This window comes from Rousettus aegyptiacus, unplaced genomic scaffold, assembly GCF_014176215.1.
Source record: "Rousettus aegyptiacus isolate mRouAeg1 unplaced genomic scaffold, mRouAeg1.p scaffold_m13_p_2, whole genome shotgun sequence".
Taxonomy (NCBI): domain Eukaryota; kingdom Metazoa; phylum Chordata; class Mammalia; order Chiroptera; family Pteropodidae; genus Rousettus; species Rousettus aegyptiacus.
In genome coordinates, this window is record NW_023416295.1 from 174930365 (window position 1) to 174946568 (window position 16204).

General features: G+C 53.1%; 1 protein-coding gene across 1 annotated transcript in view; it reads left to right on the forward strand.

Annotated features, from left to right (window-relative positions):
• Positions 1–16204, forward strand: part of ATXN10 (ataxin 10) — a 125723-nt gene that overhangs the window by 62478 nt on the left and 47041 nt on the right. The window lies entirely within an intron of this gene.

Here is a 16204-nt window from a genome sequence, read left to right on the forward strand (position 1 = left end):
CTGTAAGGTCTGGGTTTTATAATTTATTAACGTCATTTATGTTTAGGATATATTTGAATATGTTCTAACTTATCATGATTTGTCTTATTTGTATTTTAGACCATAAGAATATCTACATAGTGTAATTACGAGTAATTAAAAACAAATTTTTAATTCATAGTTGAGGCTTTGTAGATCTGAGTGCACTTTTTTCATTAATGTTAAAAGCTTTAGACTAAATTTACACTTGTTAAGCATTCGTAACTAGATTAATTTTTAGCGGCTTTTTTGTTGGAGGGGGTGGTACCTTTCAGCTTTTCACATCCAGACATGAAGAGCCACGAGCAGGCAAACTATAAAATCCTTTTTTCTGGTTTCTATCTGAAATGTTTTCAGGCAACACATTTGCCTGTTAAATCATGAAACCTAGAAAAATCAGTTGCGATGTCCTCATTTTATTTAGATCGTTGCGCTTTGGGGCTCAGCGCTCGTGTTGGTACATCAGCGCCGGCCGACATGTCGCCTCCCTGGAGAAGTGGACGCTTGACGAGCCTGTGCTGGAGTTTCCTTTGCACTGCCGCCAGGTGGGCTGGGGTAGCACGGCCCTTGGCGCCCTGTCCCCACGCGAGGCCTGCAGCGTCTCCCTCGGCCTCGCCCAGCTCCCTGTAGGCTTCCCAGCCTGCTTCCCAGCCTGCGTTATTACTGTGCCACCCTTAACGGCCTGTAGAACTCAAAGTCACAAAGTGCCTTCTTTGCGAAACCTCAGGTCATGCAGACGTACCTCTCGCTCCCCTTTATGCCCTGTCGTCTTTCTGCTCCCCTACCTTATGCTCCACCTGCGCTATCACTGTTTGTATGCAACTATGTCACCGGTTGTTAATTCTGGTGCACTGCATTAGACGCCCGCCGCCGTTTTACTTAAGGCTTTGGTGGGACACGCAAAACCGTGACGTACGCAACACTTGGTTTGGGCGTCACTCGGTTTTACTTTGGGGAGCCCGGTCCCTTCCTGGTCACACCAGCACCCGCAGCACCGCCACCGCCTCCTTGCTCCTCCCTTGACGCTTAGCCGTGAAGCGCCCCTCCCTGCGTCTTCCCCGATGGAGATGGCTCCCGCTGCCTCCTTTCCCGAGTACACACTTTTCCGCGTTTACAGGACGCATCAGTACCGCACCTTTGTGCCTGATCGGGGGATTCCAGGTAGGCTCTGAAAAAAATGCAGGCAGTGGTTTTTCTTGTCGCTGGTGCCCCTGTCTTTGCTCCGAGAGTTAGGCGAACCCTAATTTGCCTTGGTTTTACCATCTTTAGCTGTGTCAGTTTGAATGTGTGACTTATCCTCTCTGAATCTGAGCTGCTTCGTGTAAAATGGAGACTTACATCTACCTTGTGGGGTAGGAAGGTTAAGTATCGCCACGTCTGTAAAGTACGTAACAGACTACCTGGTGCCTCTCAACCGCTGCCTCCCCTGCCCCCCGCCTCCCCGCCAGCCTGGCCGTGGATGCCCAGGGCCCGTGCGTCTCGGTGCCTCGCCATTGCGTGTGTTTAAACAGCAACGCAGACAGCACTTCGCAGGTGTTTGCGAAGCTCGAAGTGATCCTCATGTTCCATGTTTTGTGTACATTACTCTCCTAACAGATGGGACTTTTTGGAGGAAGTAAAGTGAAAGCAAACACGGGCACTTTTCTTCAGGACAAGCATCATTTTTTTTCCTTGTCAGTTTGACCACAAATGCTTTCTGAGTTGAATTTCTCTTTTGTTACTGCCCAGTAAAGAGCCGAAGTGTTTTCTCTGCGGACACCAAAACCATTCTGGCTCGATTCTGAGAGTGTGTTAAGGAACTTTTGAGTCACAGGTTCCCGGCCCGTCTCAGTTGGGCTGTGTTTTTCCTCTGTCAGAAACAAGTTGCACAGAATCCTCGCTTATTGATTTGAAGATTGAATGTATAGGCAAGATCTGACTTGCTTAGAATTCCACTTTCTTTGTAATGTAATCTCAGTTCAAGAAATATGTCAAAATTCATAAATCAAGCTGTCACCATTAGTTTCCTGAACTTACAGTTCCTGTTACAGTAAATGAAATTAAAATTCCTATCTAGAAGACACACGTGTGGCTCAGTTTGTTGCAGCTGTATTTTTTTTTTTATAAAAAGACCCCCAAAACCCCTTTCTGCCTTGTCGTGATCAGCCCGTTCCTTTGCAGAGAAGGTAGCATACTTTAAAGGGAGGACCATGCTAAACATCCACGTAAAACATAGCAGAACACCGCTGCCGTCACAGTGGACGTCGCACCCGAGCTCGGCCCCGGGCCTTGAGCTTCCTCACGTGGTCCCCTCCCCGACTCGTCCTCACCCCTCACCGGGCTGTAAGCCCGTGTGGTGGCGGGAACGAACGGACCCTGGGTGAGTGTTCCATTTCAGTGACGAGCTGGAGCTCAGAGCAGCCTGGCTACTTGTGCGGAGGGAGAGCACCCTGAATTCCGCCTTCAGAGCCCCGCGCTTCCCCCCGCGCTCCACGGCTCCCGCGTTCACCAGCTAGAGCCGTTCGAGGCTCGTCCTGTGAAGCCTTTGACCAGCGTGTGCGTTCTCGGAGTGGACGCCCGACTGCAAACGTCGCGCTCGGCGGCGAGCGCATGCTGTAGTCCTCCCCGCGCGCCCCCCTCTGCCGTCCGAGGTGTCCCGGCAGGATCTGACTTCCTCGAGAGGCTGTGAGAACCGAGTTTCAGGGACGTGCCTCTTTCTCAGAAGCACGATCTACCTGTATCCTGGACGCCAGAGGAAGACTTGGGGGGAGTCATATGCGTGTGGCAACTCAGCAGTTTGTAAAAGCCCGTGATCAAGTTTTCGTAACCTTCACTCAGTGTTCTTGACTGTGCTGTATGACCAAGTCTAGACAGGGATCTTCGGTGGATTTTGCTTAATAGTAAAAACGGTTATTTCAGTGTCCACAACAAGAAATGTCCTGGTCGTAGGCGAGGGAAAACCAGCCACATAAACTGAGAGATGGCGATGTGCCTTGTTCGTGAATGGAAATATGGAATGTTGTAAAAATGTTAGTTGTTTTTAAACTCGCTTATTTGTTTATTGCTAGGCCAATTGAATCTCACTGCAGGGAGGGACCGGATTTTAAAAAAATTGGGGAATCGTTTTAACAGTATTAAAATATACTTTAAAGCTAAGTAGTCAGCAGTGTACAGCAGTGTGTACGTTAGTGGAAGAGAAATGATCCCCTGAGAAGTTACAAGAAGGTAGCACGAGAGAAGGCTGAACTAGCCCGGCAATCCAGAGAGAGGAGGAAAGCTTATTTTCACAGTGAACCAAGGATAAGTGGCTAACTTTTTGGAAAAAGTTCACCTCGCCTGTAATACCGAAGTAAATTTGGGATTTATTGAAGAGTAAACTGTTAAAGATGGAACCCTGTTCTCTACAATGGCATTAATTGATTTTTGGAATAAGCAAGTCTGTTCCATGAATCAGAAATAATGAAGGTCCCATAGATTTGATCCCATGTAAATGAGGGCCTTGGGCTTGAATGCCCCCAGGGAGGTTTAAACTTGGGTTCTGTTAAATAGTAGCTGGGTGACCTTGAGCAGATTAGTTAGCCTTTCTGTGACTCCGTTTACCCAACCAAAAACGGAGTCATGGTAGTAGTTAAGGCAAAGGGTAGTTGTGAATGAGATGTCCACGTAAGAGATGTGATAAGCCCTCGGTCACAGTCAGCTGCATTTATACTTGGCTTAGTTCGGCATGATTGATAATATTAGGAACAACCTACTTTTCTACCAAAGGGAAATACTTGAGTCGTGCTAGTATGAGACGCAGCCAACAGAAGTCATGTTTTCAGAGATCATTTACAGCATGCTTGATACAGTGCTCAAGGTGCCGTGGTCAGCGGGAATGCAAAGCAAGACACAGCCCTGTCTCATAAGCTTTTATATGTTTTAAAGCTACGTTACATGTACATTTAATGTCCCCAAATATATATATATACATGCATGATGGAATGACCACAAAGAAGTGTATTGCAGTGTTAATAGCCATATCTGTCCGATGAAAGTAAGCATGGGTTTCTTTTCTTCTGTTTACTTTTTCTTCTGTTTCTGTTTTCTGTTTTCGTAATCTTTACAGTGATCTCGAATCCCTTTAATAATAATAAGATATTATTGAAAAAGGGAAGAGACACGTGTCTAGAATTCCTTTTTTCTCTCTGTGATCAGAAGAGAAGATGCCGAATTCGCTTGTGACCGAAGTGGTTCTTTGTTCCACTTCCATGGAGGTGCCCATCTCAGCCCCTCCTTGGCCAAGGCCGAGGACTTTAACAATGACAATTTCAGTTATCGTTTTAATTGAGAGATTTTTAAAAAGGGAAGCGTCATGCTAGGATCTGGATAGTTTGCGGACTCATAATGACCAGCTGTGTTGGGGTGGTGGCGGGGTTATCCTTCCGGTGTGTCCGACATCATTTTCTCCTTCACGGGAGGAGGAGTTTGAATCCAGGCCTCGTCGTCAGGTGCGCTGAGCCGGGCGCATTTGCTTTCGCTGAGTGCGTGCGCGTAGAAGGTTTCAGGTGCACATCTCAACCCAAGGACAATCGGAGTGCTTTTGACGTTGCGAAATTTCTGTCTCCCCAGGCTTCATTTTTCTTTGGTTAAATGAAAAAAGTGCTCTTATTTCAAATGTTGGAGAGTCTTAAAAAACGAGATGGAACTGTCTGTCACACATCTAAAACAGTTTTGATCTTTAGCATATTTAGTTGTTTTTTTTTCCCCCTGGCAGCAACTGAAAATTAAGAGGATCAAAGTCATATTCCTGTAAAAAGACTCTCGTCAGTACTATCAGAGCCGCCCCCCCCAGCCTCTGATTTATCTCGTTCTGATAGAGTTAATTTCACACCCATCGCGTTCTGATGGACCGAGGGTGAGATTTCGTCTCGGACCGTGGGTTTTAGTCTGAACTTCGGTTTACTGCTGTGCTGCCGTGAAGAGTAAAGTCAGGCACCGTTTTGACTCCAAGTAGGCGCGAACCCGCCGTCTGGCAGGGCGCCCTGAGCTTTCCAGGGCGCTGAGCAGCGGGCGGTGCTCCAGACACTGGCAGTGCGGGGACGGACTTGGCTGAGGCTTCCTCCCCGGGAATCGGTGCAAAGGGGGCGACGGGTGTGAAAACGCATCGTTTCATCAGAGCAGAAAACATGGTGTGTGAAAGTGCTCAGAACCGTCAAACGCTCCGGGCTTCGCGAAGAGCCGCGGGCGCTAGGCTCCCAGGGGCGATTGGGAAGGAGCTGGGGGGAGCGGGGAGGGGCGGCAGCTGGGTGGGGACCCGCTGGGGAGGAGCAGTGCCGTGCTGGTGGGCCGCGCACGCCCCTGGAGGGGTGGCAGGTCTCAGGAGAGCCGGTTCAGCGTCTTTCCTCTCCTCAAACGATCCTGCGTTCTTTGCGGAGCCCCACGCGCTCCGGAGGCTGTTTCTGTGTGTTTTGTGTTTAGCCGTACTTAGTTTCTGTTTCAGGTTGTTATTGTTTCAGGTCCTTGGGGTGCGATTTTTCTCATTTGCTTCTCCACCCCCACCCCCTTCATCTTCTTTTCTTCTCCTTAGCTTCGCGGTTCTTTGTCCCAGTAATCGTTTTTAACGCACCCTCATCTCGTGTGGCAGTCGCATGGGCCCCGGGCTGCGGCCTGGTTGTCACAGAGCGGTTTGCTTTGCTTCCCTCTCCTGGGGTTCTGGAGTCCCAGTTTTTATACTAATGTAAGTCCGTGACCGAGGGGTCAGGCACCACAGTGACCATGCACACGCGGGCCCGGTCCCTGCTCGCGGTACCGGTCCCCTCCCGGCCCCCTTCTCAGAACTCTGGGCAAAGCACAAGCCTTATCAAACCAGGGGACAGTTTCTCATGAAGCGGCAGCCTGTGGCGCGGCTTCATTCTAGCTTGGGGTTTTTCATCCTTCGGCACTGCCCTTCGTGGGCCGTAGGCCACCTACCTTGCCTGTCCCCCACAGCGGTCCTCAGCTCCAGCCTCCAGGGACTATGTCCTGGTCGGGTGCTGGCTACTTCCCCTCTTGTCTGCCACTCTGGCTTTCCATTTGTGGCATCTTGGGTGATACAAAGGCTGCCGTGACGGGGTGACACCCAGATCCCCCGAGCCCTACAGGGGTTAGGCACCAAAGAGTCCTGCCAGCCCAGCAGAGCCGCGGGGAGACAGCCCGAGCCGGTCGACCCCAGGGCGTACTGTGCGAGCCTTCCCCCGACTGTTTCCAGCATCTGCCTCCTGCGCCTGGCTTCTCCACTCTTCTCTGCGGCATATGTATAGGAAATTTTTGATTCTGGGGAAAAGAAAGTTGAAATTCCAGTTTCTTTAGTTAACAGGCAGCCGTGAGTAGTGATCGTGCCCACGGGTGGTGGTGCTGTCCCCACGGCGCTCGGAGCACGCCTCGGACCCCCGCGCGGGGCACACCCAGGAGTGGGAGCCGGGAGAGGGGGAGAAGGCGTGGGCCATGCCATTCCTTTTCTGCCCATGAGCGCCAGATGGTCGCTACCCCCCCCCCCACACACACACACACACGAGGACTGGCTGGCGCTCTCTTGCAAAGTGGCATCCTGGAGCTCAGGAATGCTGGGTGCCAGGGCCCTCAAAAGGAAAACCGCTTGTGGCCCCTCACTGTCATGTCAAAGCAGAGGCCCACCCCCGGGACACTGGGGCCTGTGCGGAGCTGCCCTCGCGCAGGGCAGGAGGGCGGCCTGATCCCTCCTCCAGGACTCTCCGTCTTCCCCGCTTTTCATCACGCTGAGATTTCCATTATTGACTTTTCCTCGCCTTAGTTCAGATTTACGTTGACGTGCAGGTACAGCTTGGAGGGGAAGCATTTTAAGCTTTTATCAGGCGTTTGCGTGTTCACGTGATTGTGTTTCGTCCTCCTGAGAGCAGACGCGACAAGGTGGCTTCCCAGGGGGGCCCGACGCGTGGTCGGTCATCACGCTCGTCCCCTCGCTCCACTCTTCACGACGTGTCAGGGGTAATCGCTTGTCTGCGTTGGGAGGTACCCGCTCTTTCTTTTGGAGAAAGGGCATCAGTTACCTTGGCCACTTAGATCGAAAAAATAAAATTTTAAACGTTATTTAAGATCCAAGCAAAGTAAACTGCGTCTAAAATGAATAGTAAGAACAGGCAGTAGCAGAGGCAGGCATCGTCAGTGCTTAACACGGGACCGACACCCAAGCCCCCCGCAGGCGTCAGCGTGTCTCCTAGAGCAGGTAATGTCAGTTCCCCTATCTTCTGAATTCCTAAGCTGAGGCCCATCCTGGTGAAATACATTGCCCAGGGTCACACGCAGGCAGCCAGTGGAGACACGTAAGAACCAGAGGCTGGGCTCCAGACCAGGCCCTCAACCAGGCCCGGGGGGCCTCCCGGCTGGCGGCTCCTTTCCCATGCTCGGCCCACACTGCGTTGGCCATTCTGTGATAGCCGTCCACTGGGAACACCGCCAGCCAGTGACAGGATCCTTCAGTTTCTGTCGATGATCAGATTCGGTTTCTTTTTATAAATGTGTGTAGAATATCTAGCATCACTCTTTCAGGTGTCGAAGTAAAGATGAGTTTTGTAAATTAAGTTTAAAATAGGATTCTTTTCGCTTATCCAGAGTATTAAGTAATATTCTGAGTACAGCTTTGACATTTTCAAAAAGATAGCTTTGTTAAAAAAAGTTTTGTCTGATATATACTGTATATGTGTATACATAAACAAAATATATTTTTTATAATCATTTCAAGAAAAATAACAAACCATTGACGTTAAATGAAGATCGCTAACTAGCTGTGAGGAGCCTCTGTAAGGGTGTTTCCGAGGAGGCTGGTGGCAGCGTTTCAGGCCCGCCCTGTGAGCCGAGCCGGCCTGTCAGAGGTGACCGTGGAGGGGGGGGTGCGGGGACATGATTGTCCTTTTGAGGTTGCATTGTTTGTATTGTTACACATCTTATGTTACAAATCCTTCCCCAAGTGGCACTTAGCTTGAGTTACTCTCTGGCATTTGAATAATTGGTTTAATGTGACAATAATTTCTGGGAATGAGTCATCGCTATTTACTTGGTATGAATTAGTGACCATGTTGAATTTACTCAGTGGAAAAATCCAACAGGTAATTCTGAGGATAAGTCACTTCTGTGGCAGAGATCGGGGCCGGAGGGGGTTGGAGTTGAGTTTTCTTCTTTTAAGGCCATGGTCAGAGCCTGAGCGCGGAAGAAGAGGGAGCCCACCTGAGGGTCAGAACTGGGATGAGAGAGACAGTTTCAGATGTTTCCTAGAGCAAATCTCCCTCCTCCTCTTAGTGGCACGAATGACTCTGGTTTGCACCTGCAGCTCCGTGAGGGACAGCCTGGGGGCTGGGGCGTCCTAGCAGGGCCCTGGCAGGGGTGTTGACTGGCAGGCCCCTGGGAGGGGGTGGGAGGGGGTGGGAGAGGGCGGGTCTCTCTCCCGCTGGAATTTCAACCCCAGCAGCTTCCAGCGCCATCCTCCTCCTCCCCCAGCGCCAGACAAAACATCTCAGGCTTCGGGCTGAGAGGGGCAGCGCCCGCTGAGTTTTCACTGTGGCCTAGTGAGCAGTGGCAGACCCCTGCCCTCCCAGCTGAGGAGCTGCCTCAGTTTCCCACACAGCTCCAGCAGCAGCACGGAGAGGCCCAGGAGTGCCTGAGGCTCTGGGCCGGGAACTCCAGCCCCAGGCGGCTCCCTTAATGTAGTCAGATTGAGAATTTTGTCGACCCCCCCTTTGGGGCCCCTGGAGGCTGTGTTCCAAAAGGGAGGAGTGGATGTTTCATTCAGCGCTTCGTAGAGAGACAGAAATGTGTCCTTTTTATGTTCCTTTTCAGATAGATTTGTGTTTAGTCTTGACAAACCATTGGTAGCGTTTGGGAGGGGAGGAGGAGGCGTGGTAACCGGTATGGAGTAGGTGCGGGAGCCCGGGGCTTCCGTCTGCTGCCCTCGTCAGTCCCGAGCTTTGCAGTTTTAGTTAATAAGTCAAAATTGGGATTAGATTGTTCACGAAAATTGATATTCTATTCTCTTTCAATAGTTTTTATAAATAATTCAGCTTGGCCCTATGAGAAAATTAAGCACTGATACATTTTCTCCGATCGGTCATACTCATCGGGGCTACAGTTATTAAATTGGCCTTTGTTAGACCTTTGTGTACGCTGGTGATCTTATTTAAATTAGTAAAAGATGAAACACAAAGCTCAGCCCTTGCGATGAGATGCGCACGTTCAGACTCAGCCTGCTGCTTCCAGCTTTGGACAGCAGGGAGGGTCTCGCTGAGCTGCGGGTGCCTCGAACCCTCGAACCGCGGCATCGGGAGGCCCCGTGCCACGGGGAGTGCAGCCCCCAAACCCGCGCCAGCCCCCGTCTTCCCCCGCGCTCGTCCCGCACTTCTGCCAGACCCTCGGCCCTGAGCCGTCCGCTGTCTCCTCGCCCCATCCACACGGTAGGTCTGCCGTCTCTCCGGAAGGTCGGTGCCAGGGGCTCTCGATCCGCCGAGTGTCCAGCACGGGCCTGCTCGGGCCCCTGGGCGGGGCAGACCCACGCGGGAGCCGGAGAACCAGCTTTCCCTTAATGAGATTACCGCTGCGTGGCCGGCGGTGTCCGCACGGCAGCATCGTGCCGCCTCGAACCGTAGATTCAAGCGATCGACCTTGGAAAACCGAGGCTTCCTCCAAGCCCTGGGTGTGCACGGTGTCAGGCCGCAGCCTCGGGAATTCTTGGTTGGCGCGGTGCTCATGCCCTGCAGATTAGCGTTGGGGTGTGGTGTTTTAGGTTGCCAGGTGTTAATTTAAACACACTGGCCTGTGTGCTTGTGCGTGCACGCTTGCCTACACACTCACAGCAGAGTGCCAGGAGCTGTAATTTAAAGTGGAATTGATAGAGCAGTGGGTAATGTTTTGTATTTAGGGTGAGCTCCTGATGTGCAGCTTCATGTGACATCTCGTTTTTTAAAAGCCTGAGGCCTCGTAATCTTTATGGCAGGAATTCTAGTGCTGTCTTACGCATTCCAGGCTTGTGTCTGTTCTGCCCAGTAAATATATGGCTTTTATGGACTTATAAATCATGACAGTAGGATTTGTACATCTCCAGAAAAGAAGAGATTTAAGTCTTTACAGAGTTTGTAAGATTTAATGTTCTTTAAGGCCTTATTCTTACGTAGAAGCAGCTTTGTTATCTAAAGGCAGTGTTATTTTGTATCTTCGAGGCAACTTTAAAAACGTATTACCAGAGAAACAAATATTTATTCAGAGCTGAGTGTGCGCCAAGCGTCACGCTGAGTGCGGAGTGGCCTCGGCCCTTCAGGACGCCAGGCCAGGAGGAGGCCGCAGAGGGCGGGGCCCTCTGGGAGGTTCCAGGCTGGGGGGCAGCCTGGGGGCAGGGGTGGCGGGGACCAGGGCGGCGGGTGCAGGGCCGAGAGCCCCCGCTGTCCATGCGGCCGTTTTGCAGCACGAGGAAGGGCGTCCGGCGAGAGCTGGTGCCGCACGGGCCCGCGGGAGGGCAGCATCGAGGGCCGCGGTGCGCGGGGGCCGCGGCCGCCTCCCTGTCATGCTCCGGCCTGGGGGCGTTGGGAGCTGAGGAGCCAGAGGCGTGTGGAGCAGCGGGCGTGCCCATGGCTTGCTCCCCCCGTGGCACCCCCTTCCCCCCCCCCGCCCCGCTTACATACAGTAAATCGCACGGCTTTCGTGATGGTCTCGGTGAGTTTGATACGTGCCTGATCCTGCGTCACTGTCCCCTCAGTCACGCTCTGTAGAACATTCTCGAAGAAGCTGCTCCACATCCGGGCTGCTGCTTTGTGCCCCTGCGGCGTCAGGCAGGGACGTTGGCCCTGAGTAAGGGAGGAGGAGCAGGGCGGCCCTCGGACCGTCCTTTCCCTGCGATGGCATTGTCCTGCGTGCCGATCCGCCCACGCCCCTTTGCTTGGGCTTTGCTGGCGGGCCTGGCTCGGGGCCTCCCACGGTGGCCTTCCCGCGTGCCTCCACCACGTCGCATGCCGTCGGCTGCCTCTGCGCGGTGTCCGGCCAGCCGCGCTCGTGTCGGTCCGGCAGCAGGGATGACGGTCCCCACCGTCCCCTTAGCTGGGCCCACACTTACCGTCTGCCACGTACCCGGCCGCCGCGTAAGCTCAGGGCTCGGGAGACGGAGGCAGATGCAGTCCTTATTCTCAAGCAGCTCCTGACGTGGCACAGACGGTTGGACAGGGTGACAGTGGGGGGGGGCAGGGCTTCTCAGGACCTGGGTGCCGCAGACGCGTCCAGGAGTGACGCCGACGCAGCCGTAACAGTCACCGCTTCCTGAGCACGTGCTCGGTGCCAGCTCGGGTCTCAGTACCTCTCCCTCGACTCCTTGACGCCTCTGGTGATTTCCCGCCATTTTGCCGACGAGGAAACTGAGGATCAGGGAAGTTGGGCGATGTGCCGAGACCACAGTGCTGCTAAACGGCATCGGCAAGACATAAACTTGGTTCAGACTTTTGTGGGTCGTGACTGCAGCATGACCTCTCCTGCCCTCGCCGAGAGGAGTGTCGGTGTGGAAGGGATTGGAGAAGAGCCCCGCACACCCCGGGCAGGGGACCAGCTAGAGGCCGACCGCAGGGGTCTGGAGTGGAGGAGGGAGGCCTGCGGGGCCGTGGAGGCCGGGAGCGAGGGCCTGGTGGAGGGGACAGTGTGAGAACGATGGCGCGGCCAGAGGGCTTCCCTCCCCGTCTTCCCCGGGCCTTTTTTGTACGTGACCATCGCTGCCCCTTGGGGAAAGAAGTTCGCTTCTCACTGTTGCGTTCCAGCTCGAAGGCCCTCGTCACACTGCTAGCACATTTATGTTGGTGACGCGAGCAGAAGTTAAGCTCACGCCTGACGTAGCCACAGGGCTGCAGGCTCCGCGCTGCTTGGCTCGTTGCTGTCTGCTCGGCCCCTTGCGCAGAGCCTGGCCCGAGGCGGTGCTCTGTACGTTTTTAAGAACAAATGACTATTCTTGAATATAACTATTTTTGCAGTTAAACGTCTCTAAGCTCTTATTTAATGCTGTAGTCGCTTTTCTTTCATTCGCTTCTAACTTTTATAGGAAGACGAGGTACAAAAATGGTCACTGATAAAATTATAAGTGTTAAATTCTTTTAAAAAGGTGAACGTTAGAAATAAAAAGTCAGTAACTAATTTACAAAGTGAATGTAATGGAGGATTGTAATACATTTGTGCCAGAAAACATCTGTTTTCCTCTTGCGAACCTTCCGAATCCCGTAGCGGGGAGACGTCCTGTAACTCTTCGCTCTCCATTTTCTTATCCTGTGTCTCTTCCCGTCTTTTCCTGGTCTTTATTAGTAATTACATAAAAAGTCGTTTTAAGCTATGCCCCAGGGAATTGCAAAAGTTGGTTGCTTGTCTAAATGGTCTTTAATTAAAGTCGAAAAAAAATGAGGCCATCACGAAGGAGATATTTTTAAATGTCTAAAACAGAAGAGACTGACTTAAGTGTAGCCGTGTTGAAACTGTACTTAAATGGATTAAAGCATAATGTGGCTTTTTGAAAAACCGCATCTGTCTGGGATGTTGTAGGTGTGGTCCTCATTTTAAGCAGGTGGATGGAGCAGGTAAGCCTTTAAGAGTCTTCTGACTCCAGGTTTTTCTCATTTTTAAAAAGTCGCCTATTTAAACATGTTTTTACTCTATGGTTTAAGTAAGCTGAACAGCAAAAGTTATTCAAAAACAGTAATGTTATATTCCCAACATCTCAGAAGGGAAAGGCTTGAAGTTGCAGGTGACAAGCAAGTTCATTTCCTCCATACTGTTGTATTTCTGACGCTGTTTTTGTGGTGTTTTCTCTTTGAATGTTTCCTGGACTGCTCTGTAGTTCTCGTTTGAGGGGCAGGTGCCTAAACTTACTTTTCTCTGTGTGTCATTGCCTGGCAGCCCGGCCCAGGGTAGGTCCTCAGGGGTTTATGACTCCTTCCCCCGCTGGATGGAAGGGATGACTATTTCTTATTTATCTTTGAGGCAGTGAAAGACCACAGGCTAGGCAGGCTATTTCAGGCAGACATAAATGTGAGCAGTGGACTCTCTTTGACTATTGTGTGTTCTTTGCCAAACATTGCTAATTATACACACACACATTTGAAGGTGGCTCCTTTGAATGTCTTTACCTTATACTAGTTTTGTAATAAGACAGGATTCTCACATGGCCTAGGTCAAACGTAATCAATCAGATGTCGGTCCCCCCAGAACCCCAGACCGGGCCTGGTCAGGGCTCTTCCTTCTCGGTGCCCTCATGCCAATTGAAGAGAAGCCGAGCTAGGGTGTGTTTTAAAGGTGTGGCAGGTCCTTTAATAACATCCTTTGTTTTAAGTTGATGCGATGCCCGTAGGATCTCAACTCTTTTTTACATTGATCAGCCTGTAGTAAAATTGGTTTCGTCTCCTCGTTTCGCTCCAAGTCCCAGAACTCGTCAGCAGCGTTAAGTGAGAACTTGCTGTTTGGTGAGAAGGCGGATGAATGCTGGAGCGGACGGGCCCCAGGCCGCAGGGAGCTCTGCAGCTGGCGGGAGCCGGAGCCGCGCCCCTGGTCCCGCGGAGGCCGCTGGCCTCGCCCTCTGCCGCGCACCGGGCGCAGCCTCCCACCGCTCCAGACTTCCTTCTTACTTCGCGTGTGGCACCAGGCGGCCCCCACCCGAGTCTTCACACAGCTCCCTCACCGCTCCATTCCGGCGCCGGCCACTGACAGGTGTCGTCCACTGCATCTTGGTCCCGGATCCTAAGTGAGAATAATTGTGTGGCATCTCCCGGGTCCGTTTCCATCCGTGTGGGTCCCTCACTACTCAGAGTGGACCCGGGACCACCGCAAGGGCACCCCCTGGGGGCCAGTGACCGCGGGCTCCACCTCAGACCCACGAGTCGGACAGTTTAGGAAGGACGCACTAGTGCGGGCCGTGGCCACTCCTGCCCAGAGGACAGCGTGTAGACGATTGTGATACGTTTTCTATTTTGTCAATGATGAAAATCACTTTGTGGAGTTTTAAAGAGCCGTGCTGATGGGAAAGCAGCATAAAGGAACGTGCGCCCCCCCACAGAAGCAGCACAGGGTCAGAGGTGACCCCCCCGCCACCCCCCAGCACTGGGGCAGCCCCAGGACGCACGTCTTCCCAGAGCGGTGGCCAAAGGGGGTACTGGACTTTCTGCAGGGTGACTGCAGGGTCACACGTAGGAACAGAGACGGGGGCAGGTCCGAGGGGTCGGGGAGCCCGGTCGGCTTTTCGTGACGCCGACTGTCTGGACGTGGCGGCGGAGGGGGACTCACGCGGCTCCAGCTTATCTTCCTGCCTTGTGGATCGGGGGGCGTGTAACTCCTCTCCGGCAGGTCCTGCCCGCAGGAAGGTGCCCCGGCGGTGCGTCTGGGGTCGACGGGTCGCTCGCAGATGTTTGGCTTTCTCCATCGACTTGGGGTCGCGTCGCCCAGGTCCTCGCCCGATGACTCAGGTCCTCCGTGCGTTTGTTTCAGGAGCCCCTTAGCCGTGCGTCTCGCCTCGGACAGAAGCTGTTTCCTGGCAGGTGGCAAATCTTAACCGTGGTGGTTAACATATTGGGGGTTCTCACTAAGCTTGACCACAAGGGAAGCGTGCGTGAGCATCGCCCCTGTTCATCGCAATGCTAAAATGTAAGAATTCTCTTTACTCATTTGGTTAGATTACAAAGGCATCAGTTAATCTGAAAATGGATAAAGGGAATGTAAATAATTAAGCATTTACCCTGCCTTTCAAGTTTGACCTGTGTTTCAGGGCAGTCAAAGAGTTGATGAGAGACACTTTATAAAAGAATGCCAGCCAACAGGTAAAAAAAAGAATAGTATTATAAGAAAATCACCGTTTTATTTTCGCAACCCTTAAAGGAATATTGGATTTAGGTGTCCAGCGTCAATAACTGTTCCAAGCCCCTCGGGTAAAAAGTGGACATAGAACTGTGTAGTGGCGGTGTCAGGCCGCTGGCGCCAGAACCCACCGATGAGTCACCGAAAGGGAGGGGCCGGAGGCTGTGCACCCCTGACTCCCGCGGGCAGAGGCGCAGCATCCCCTGGGAAGGCGCCTTCCTAACAAGTTCGTCAGAACCACATCAGAACTCTGGATCTAGCTGCCAGTCCAGAGAATATACGGATCGTAGAGAGGCATGGTAAAGACGCCATGGAAATGCAGCCAGCCAGGCCAGCGGGGCCAGTGGACAGGTCAGCGGCCATCTCCTTTGTGACGTGCGCGGGAGGAGAGCGTCGGCACGGGTTTCTGCTACAGACACGGAGCCCGGCAGCCAGGGCAGCTTCGTTTGGGGGCCGCAGGCACCAGACGGGCGGAGATGTTCCTGGGCATCAGACGGCTGCGGGGCTGTCAGACGGCGCTGAGGATGGCCGTTCGCCGCGCCGAGCAGGGCAGCGGCGTCCTGGCTGTCCTCGTTGCCGTGCGTTAGCTAGTGACGCGACGTGGTGCTTGTGTGCTAACTAGTCTCGGGGGAGGGCCGGAGAGGGCAGGTGAAGCAGGACTGGCAACACGCCGGCAGTTTTCGAAGCCGGGTGTGTGGATATTCACTGTGCTTCTCCCGGGGGTTTTCGAGAGTTCCATTTTTCGAAAGTGGAAAAATTCTTTCGATTGTTTTTATCATTGACTTCAGAGTGCAGCCCTTGGTGGGCGGGGGTCACCGTGGAGTCTGACAGACAGCCTCGCCAGTAGGGTGCATCCGTGGTGTGGGGGTGCCCCACCCCCCCGTACACATGCCGTGTTACAGTCACAGGCCCAGCCGCTGTTCCCGCGCTGTCCGGGGAAGTCAGGGCTGGGTGCTGAGAATCCTGCGCCCGAGCGGGACGGTCGGCCGTGAGCGCGTCGGCGTGGGGAGAGTAGAGACGGCCTGGCGGGAGGCGCTCGGCCTGGGCCACGGGGGAGCCTGGGCAGCACCCAGTGCGCGGACGTTCAGGAACGGGTCACACCGGCGGGATCAGAGAGAGGAAGGGGCGGGGCCAGTCGGGCTGAAACCAGGGACACTGTCGAGTAGACTCGGTCAGGAAAAAAAAGTAAAAAGGATGGAGGCCAGATTCCACGGACCCCGAAGCCAGCTCGGGGGCCCCCCGGCCAGGGCCGTGCTCGCGCATTGTGTCCTTCTGGTATAGTGCCTGCTCGGTGCTCAGAAGGCATCTGATGAAGGAGTTCACTTTGTACTCAGTAAGGGGGCCTGATGCGAATAGAAACTTG